The sequence below is a fragment of the Onychostruthus taczanowskii genome, unplaced genomic scaffold (assembly GCF_017590055.1).
Source record: "Onychostruthus taczanowskii isolate IOZ18803 unplaced genomic scaffold, ASM1759005v1 scaffold38, whole genome shotgun sequence".
Classification (NCBI taxonomy): domain Eukaryota; kingdom Metazoa; phylum Chordata; class Aves; order Passeriformes; family Passeridae; genus Onychostruthus; species Onychostruthus taczanowskii.
The window spans coordinates 6,690,548-6,696,809 of NW_024501237.1; positions in this window are offsets into that span (position 1 = coordinate 6,690,548).

Consider the following 6,262-nt stretch of genomic DNA (forward strand, 5'->3'; position numbering starts at 1 on the left):
AAGATCTTATGCAGATTTAGACAGATCTACCATCTCCCATTGTATCTGCAGCTCAGTGCTCAAGGCCTTGAATGCAGATACAGGGCTCCAGCTAGAAGTGGGTGCTCTTTGGAAGTGTTGGTTTGAGTATCAGGTGGTAGCCAATACTTAGTTAATAGGATGGCTTCAAAAGGCCACTGCTGTTGACTCCAGGGAATCCCAAGCCAGGCCCTTAGGTAGCCAAGTACATTTGATTCAAAACACCTGACCATCAGCAGAAAAGTACTTCAATCTGACAGAGCAAAGTTGGTGGCTCACACCACTGGATGTGGGTCTGGGTGTGCTATGTCCTGTTCTCCTGTCCACACCCTGGATTAAATTGTAAGCCTGAAAAACCTACTTTTCCTACAAGCCTTTCATGAAGAGACACAGAACTGAAAAACAACATTATGCTCAAAGATCCTCTAGAGCTGCTGTCTGGCCACAACCAACACTTGCAATCTGCATAATGGTGTATTATTTTGTATCAGACCATCAGGAAAACACATATTATGTAAACAATCTGTTTCACCAAGTTCAGTAGCAGTTATCAGTTGTGCTGATGGAGCCATTAGAAACAGAGCCTTCCTGCAATTTATTACAGACATTCCTGTACAGGTCAATTATTATTGTGGCATCTCAAGGCAAATGTTTTGCAAGAACCTGGAACTCTTGTCTCCCAGCAGAGTCTCTGTGTGACCCCCAGGGAGCTATTTCTGGCAAACAACTGGTATATCCAGTTTGCTGGGAGATGACAGTGGTTTTGAGTATGTTTCCAAACATACTATACAATCCACTATATGGTAGATTTTGTAAGAGCTGAGGAGCAACAGGAATGTTTTGCAGTAATCCAGAAGCAGGATGAGAAGCGATGGCTGTTACTAAATGTCTTAATTTTATGCAGGATTAGCCTGTACAGAATTGTAGTAAATTTAGCACTTGTTTGATGCCTATCATTATGCGGTTATTCCTCCTGTAAATAATTTCATCTAGCTGAGAAATCCTTTGCCTTGGTAGGATTTGTGCTTCTTTTTGTCTCAAAGATAAGGAACAACTGGGGCAGGAAGCAGGGAACTTTCACCATTTTCACTTCCCACATTAAAATCCTTAGGTCTGGAGAGAACTCTTGTCTGCTGGTGGCACAGCAGAAGCAGCTTGCTTGAATTTGTACAGGTGGGAGGGTATATGATTCTGGCTTTCAAGAGTTGTCAGGGTCTGTGCAGAGCACGATTCTGACTGTAATTTGTTGCATGTAGGTGACATTTTCTACTTGTCTGTCCTGTCAAACTAAGCTTTTGACCACAATTCCTTCCATCCTGGGCTATGTTGGTAACATGTGGTTAGGCTGTCATTTTGTGTTGTCAAGAACATGTATCAGTGCCTCCCTGTGCAACCTCCAACACCTACCTAAGATTCTGAGCTAGGACATCACTGTAATGTCCAGCAATACCTCTGGCTGGCTTAGAAAATCCCAGCCTCCCTGCAGTGACCTGTAGTGATCAGTCAGCTTTCAGGACAGCTGGCTTTTGTTGAAGTTTGTTCATCAAAAAACAAGCCTGGAGGTGAACGTGGACAAAGACTAGATGGCAAAGACTAAGGCTGGAAGAGAGAGGCTATTTTCTTTGTCAGCATTAAGAATGCTATCAAACACTGTTTTGCAACTAGAATCTATCCAAGAAAAGCAGACTTAGTAAAGACAGGCTTCTGTGAAAGACAGATGAAAAGCAAAACTTTCTTATATTGCTGCCATAAAATGCTCTTTGGAAACTCAGTGTATCAACCAATATACCTCCCGAAGCCATTACGTTTTCCTAATTAAACTTTCAAAAGTGAGGAAAAGCTTAAATACAGCAGTGGGTAGACTTAAAACAAAGCCTTCTGCCTCTTAAATAGACTACATAGACCACCACAGTGTTTGTGTCTGGGTCCAGGAGAATATTTGGTATGCAGAAGAGATATGGGTATCAGATCTGTTTGATAGAGAAATTACAACAGAGATTTGCTCCTTACCTGTGTGAGCAGGGCACCCTGATAACACATGCTTTGCAGCACAGCTGTATATCTTTTCCTTTGTGTCACTTGGAGCAATTAAAGAAGCCACTTTCCCAGAGTCAGCCCTACCAGTTCCTTGAGGAGTTGCAGAACTAGGCACAACACTGACCTAGAGCTACAGTAGGTGATAAATTGGGACAGACTTTCTGGGATACAACCCCACAACTGGCTGACAGCATACTAGAAAGTGCCACTGTCTGACAGATTGCAGTTTTTTGGTCTGTCCTTATCTCCCCCTGCTCAAAGAGAGCCCACTAATTTGTCTCTGGCTTCTGGGACTAGTCACTATCTATTCCCATTTTCAAATGGCTTTTTAGGAACACTTTCAGTGTTTGAAAGTGAAGAAAAAAATTAATATTTGAGAAACTGCCATGAAGCTGTGTCTCACAAACCTGGAGGTTAGCCAACCTCAGTCAGATCCCAGCTTTCAGAAAGGCAAGTGGATGCTCCTGCAACAGCATAAGTACAGTCCAGCCATCTAGAACTTGTAAAATGGAGCCCCACTGTTGTCCCCTCCCTTGACTTTTACAGCCAATTAGAAAAAAATTTCCAGATTTTTTTTCCCTGTTGAAATTCATGCATTTTAATACTGAAGTCCATGTAGCAGCAGGAATTAAACCAACACAGAAACATTTTGTTATTTTCAGATCATCAGAGTTACCAGTGTGAAGAGCTAAATACCAGCTTTTCAGTGCTGGGTTTGTGTCTGTGTTTCAGCTCTGAATTGACAGGAGAAGAAATGCATTTGTTTCAACTGGAAAATAACAAACACAATAATAGTCTGAAGTACTCATAGAAACAAGAGCAACCAGTGAAAGAATTTATGGTGTACACCCTGTTTTCATAACTGTGCCATTTCTTAATGTATGTAACCCTCAAAAAGCAAATTTTTGAGAACAGAAGGATGAGACTTTCTCATCTCAATGGGAGCTGAGCTCAATCTGAACCCTGAACAGGTATCTGCAGAGATAATGCTCCAGGATGAAGGAAAGCATGTGAGGTGAGGTGTGTGTGCTTAAATCTCATACATGCTCATGAAACAGAAACCATCAGATTGCCAGCTCAGGGCTCACAATTTGAGTGTTTAGGGGAATTTGATAGTAGGAAACAGCTTTACAGAAGATTGCTTCTCAGACAAGTATTGGAAAAACTTTGTGACAAGTTGTTTCCCTCTCTGCCCCCTGCTCAGTTCCCTGTTTCTGATCCTACTGCAAAATTTTCACCTCCTATTGAGAAAGGACCCTAATGGAAAAATCTGAATATGCAGAATGGATATGGAAAGAACAGCATCCTCTCACTCTGCATTGTGAAACTTGGAAAGTCACAAGATGCCTGTTCTTCCAAGGTCACAACAGGAAGGATTCTGCACACTGCACCCCTTTAGTTGTATCTCCATGAAGCTCTGCTGGCAAAACACAGAGAACCCTTTGCTGCGAGAAAGGTGGATCACAGCACAGCCAGACAGAGAAGAGGTAGACAGGGAGATGATGGGCCAGCTCTTCCATATGCTGCCTCTGTGCATAACTGAAATGAGCATGACAGAGTCCTGACTGCATCCTGGGAATCCTTATCACACAGCAGCCTTGATTTTGCATTCCACATTTACCATGTTGAGCTCATGTCATGTTTCCATACACAGCCACACAAGGATCCCAGCACAAGGAGCCAAGTCCAAAAAAGTTTGCTACTTATCCCAGAGACCAACCTTTTGCAAGACACACTTTCTGAGTTCCTCTTGGAAGAGGCCCGTGCAAAACAGATAATTTGGAGAGGTGCCAGGGGTTGCACAACCCAGGATTTCACCCTGCATATCTGTGGTTATCTGTACACAAGGCATCTTTTCTGCAGAAGATCTGGAGCAGGGAAAGCATGTGCTGTTTGCATGTTGTGACCCTGTCAATAAACCTGACCTCAGACACAGGCTTGGCTATGTATCAGAAACCTGTCGGATTTCAGTGGCTTCAGCTTCTGCTGTGAACAGTTTTCTTAACTCTTAGCCCAGGGCCACTGTGGTCTGGGGTGGGACGGGTGCAGAAGTGAGTCAGTGTGAAAGTAAACATGTCCCAGGCACTGAACCCCAGGGTGTGGGGGCCCTGTGGTGGAGTGGGAAGAAAAACCCATCTGTGGGCCTGGTGAAGGGAAATTAAAGAGTTGGGGACTGGGCTTGGGGAGGAAGTTGTTTGGCCAAGAAGCTGATTTGATTTTGTGGAGGAACAAAAATCAGCAGGCCAGGGTCAAGGCCTGTCCCGTCTCGACTGAATCATGGAGAGATTCCCTGCAGCTTGCTCAAGCCTGGAGGTGATAAGGCTGTTTTCCCACAAAGCCTATGCAGGCAGGAGCTCTGCAGGAACTATCTTCTCCACTGCAGCAATGAATCATTTTGGCTCTGGCTTGGAAAGCCAGAATATCTCCTCCATGTCCGGACACTTTTAATTTGTATTGGGGCTGCCACCTCTTGTACAACAAGCAATAAAAGTGCCAATAGAGAACATCATACACAGCAATTTCTCCTCGTGTTCTACATACTACATTTTTTTAAACTTGAAAGGGTTTTAAATGAAATACGAAGTAATAACTCATACCTGACAGGTATTACCATCAGCAAATCAAAGGGGATGTTTTCTTAAATGTATAATTTTTCAAGTAAATAGGATGAATTGATAGACTGAATAGTTCAGATACAAGTGTCTGAGACTGAATAGTTCAGATACAAATGTCTAGGAAAAAGATTTCTTTTCATTAAGAACAGAACTACAAATACATTTAGCAAATCCCTGCTCTCTCTCCTTGCTTACCAGCTCTTTTTGGAAGGGAGCTGCTATTTTGGAAATACACAGTTGAGAGATAATCACATCCAGATTTAGGAAATAACATTTTTCACATAATTCTTACTGGCTACCTAGACAGATTGTTGGTTGAGTGTGTAGCTATAAATTTGGCAGAATAAATGGCAAACTGTGTGGCTGGCATATGGACGCAAAGCAGGATGCAAACTGCAGCTATACATTAACCAGAGGAAAGAGAAGCCTAAGAAACTGAGTTAAGCAGCAGGATCTGAATCAAACACTAAGAAGGGGGAGCTGACAGGGCAATTTGCTCTTGAGGAGGATATGCAGCATCTGAGCTCTTTGCATTAGGAAGAACATTACCAGTCAATAAATAACACTGCCGTTTTTGTCACTGAGTCTTGTTTGTCACAAAGAAGTCAAATGACTTCTCCTCACCCATGGAAAATGTGAACACAGTGGATGACAGGCAATTTTGGGAAGCCTCATCCGTTGTATATGGAGAAACTTGATCTTCTGCACCCAAAATAACTGCTGTTGAAACACAGACTAGATCTCATCTCAGCAATTGATTAGAAAAAGGAGGAAGCTCAACTGCTGGTTGGAGCTGAGTTGGTCTCACCTCAGACAGCAGGGCAGAAACAGGGCAGTGACACGTGGGCTGGGCCAGGCTGGAGAACACAGATCTTAGGGTGCAGGTTGTCAGCAGATAACTCTGTGCCCTCTGCAGAGCTGCATTTTTTATGCACACAGTCCCTGAAGGGAGCACTATAGGAACTCTGGTACCTGTACCTTCATTGGCACCAATGCAGTCACATCCCACAGGAGTTTGCCACATTCCTGACACATCCTACCTCCTACCTCTGCTCTACCCTAAAAGTGCAGGCAAGGGCATATTACACAGCTACATTATCCACGCTCCCTAAACCCTGCTGTTGAAAAATCAACAGCAAAGGAGAGTGCTGGATCACAGAAACTCCCAGTGAGATTATTCCTAGTCTTCTGATTCAGGCTTAAGTAAAGAGAGAAAGAGGAAGGCTTAATTTCAACAAATGGTCATGGTCATGGAGGTCTCTTTTCCTCTTCTCCAGGCAAAGAAGCCAGGCTGATACGCTGGGAATTTGTATGAATACCTTCCAGTCTTTCAGGTCAGCAGATTCATTCATCCTACCTATTTTTTAGGTAGCTGCTCTCCTGAGAGAGAGAGAGCAGTGTGACAGTCCCATTGGACATAGATTTTTACAAGAGGAAAGGCAGGACCAAGTCTCAGAGCAAGGGCAATAGAAGATGGATTGTCCAGGGAATATTATCCATTACTCTCTTTTGGGCAGTGCCAGCAGTGTCATTACTGGGGTGTAACACTGCTGCTTTACAGGCAAGTTACAAGGCACCCTCAGTGGCTTGTT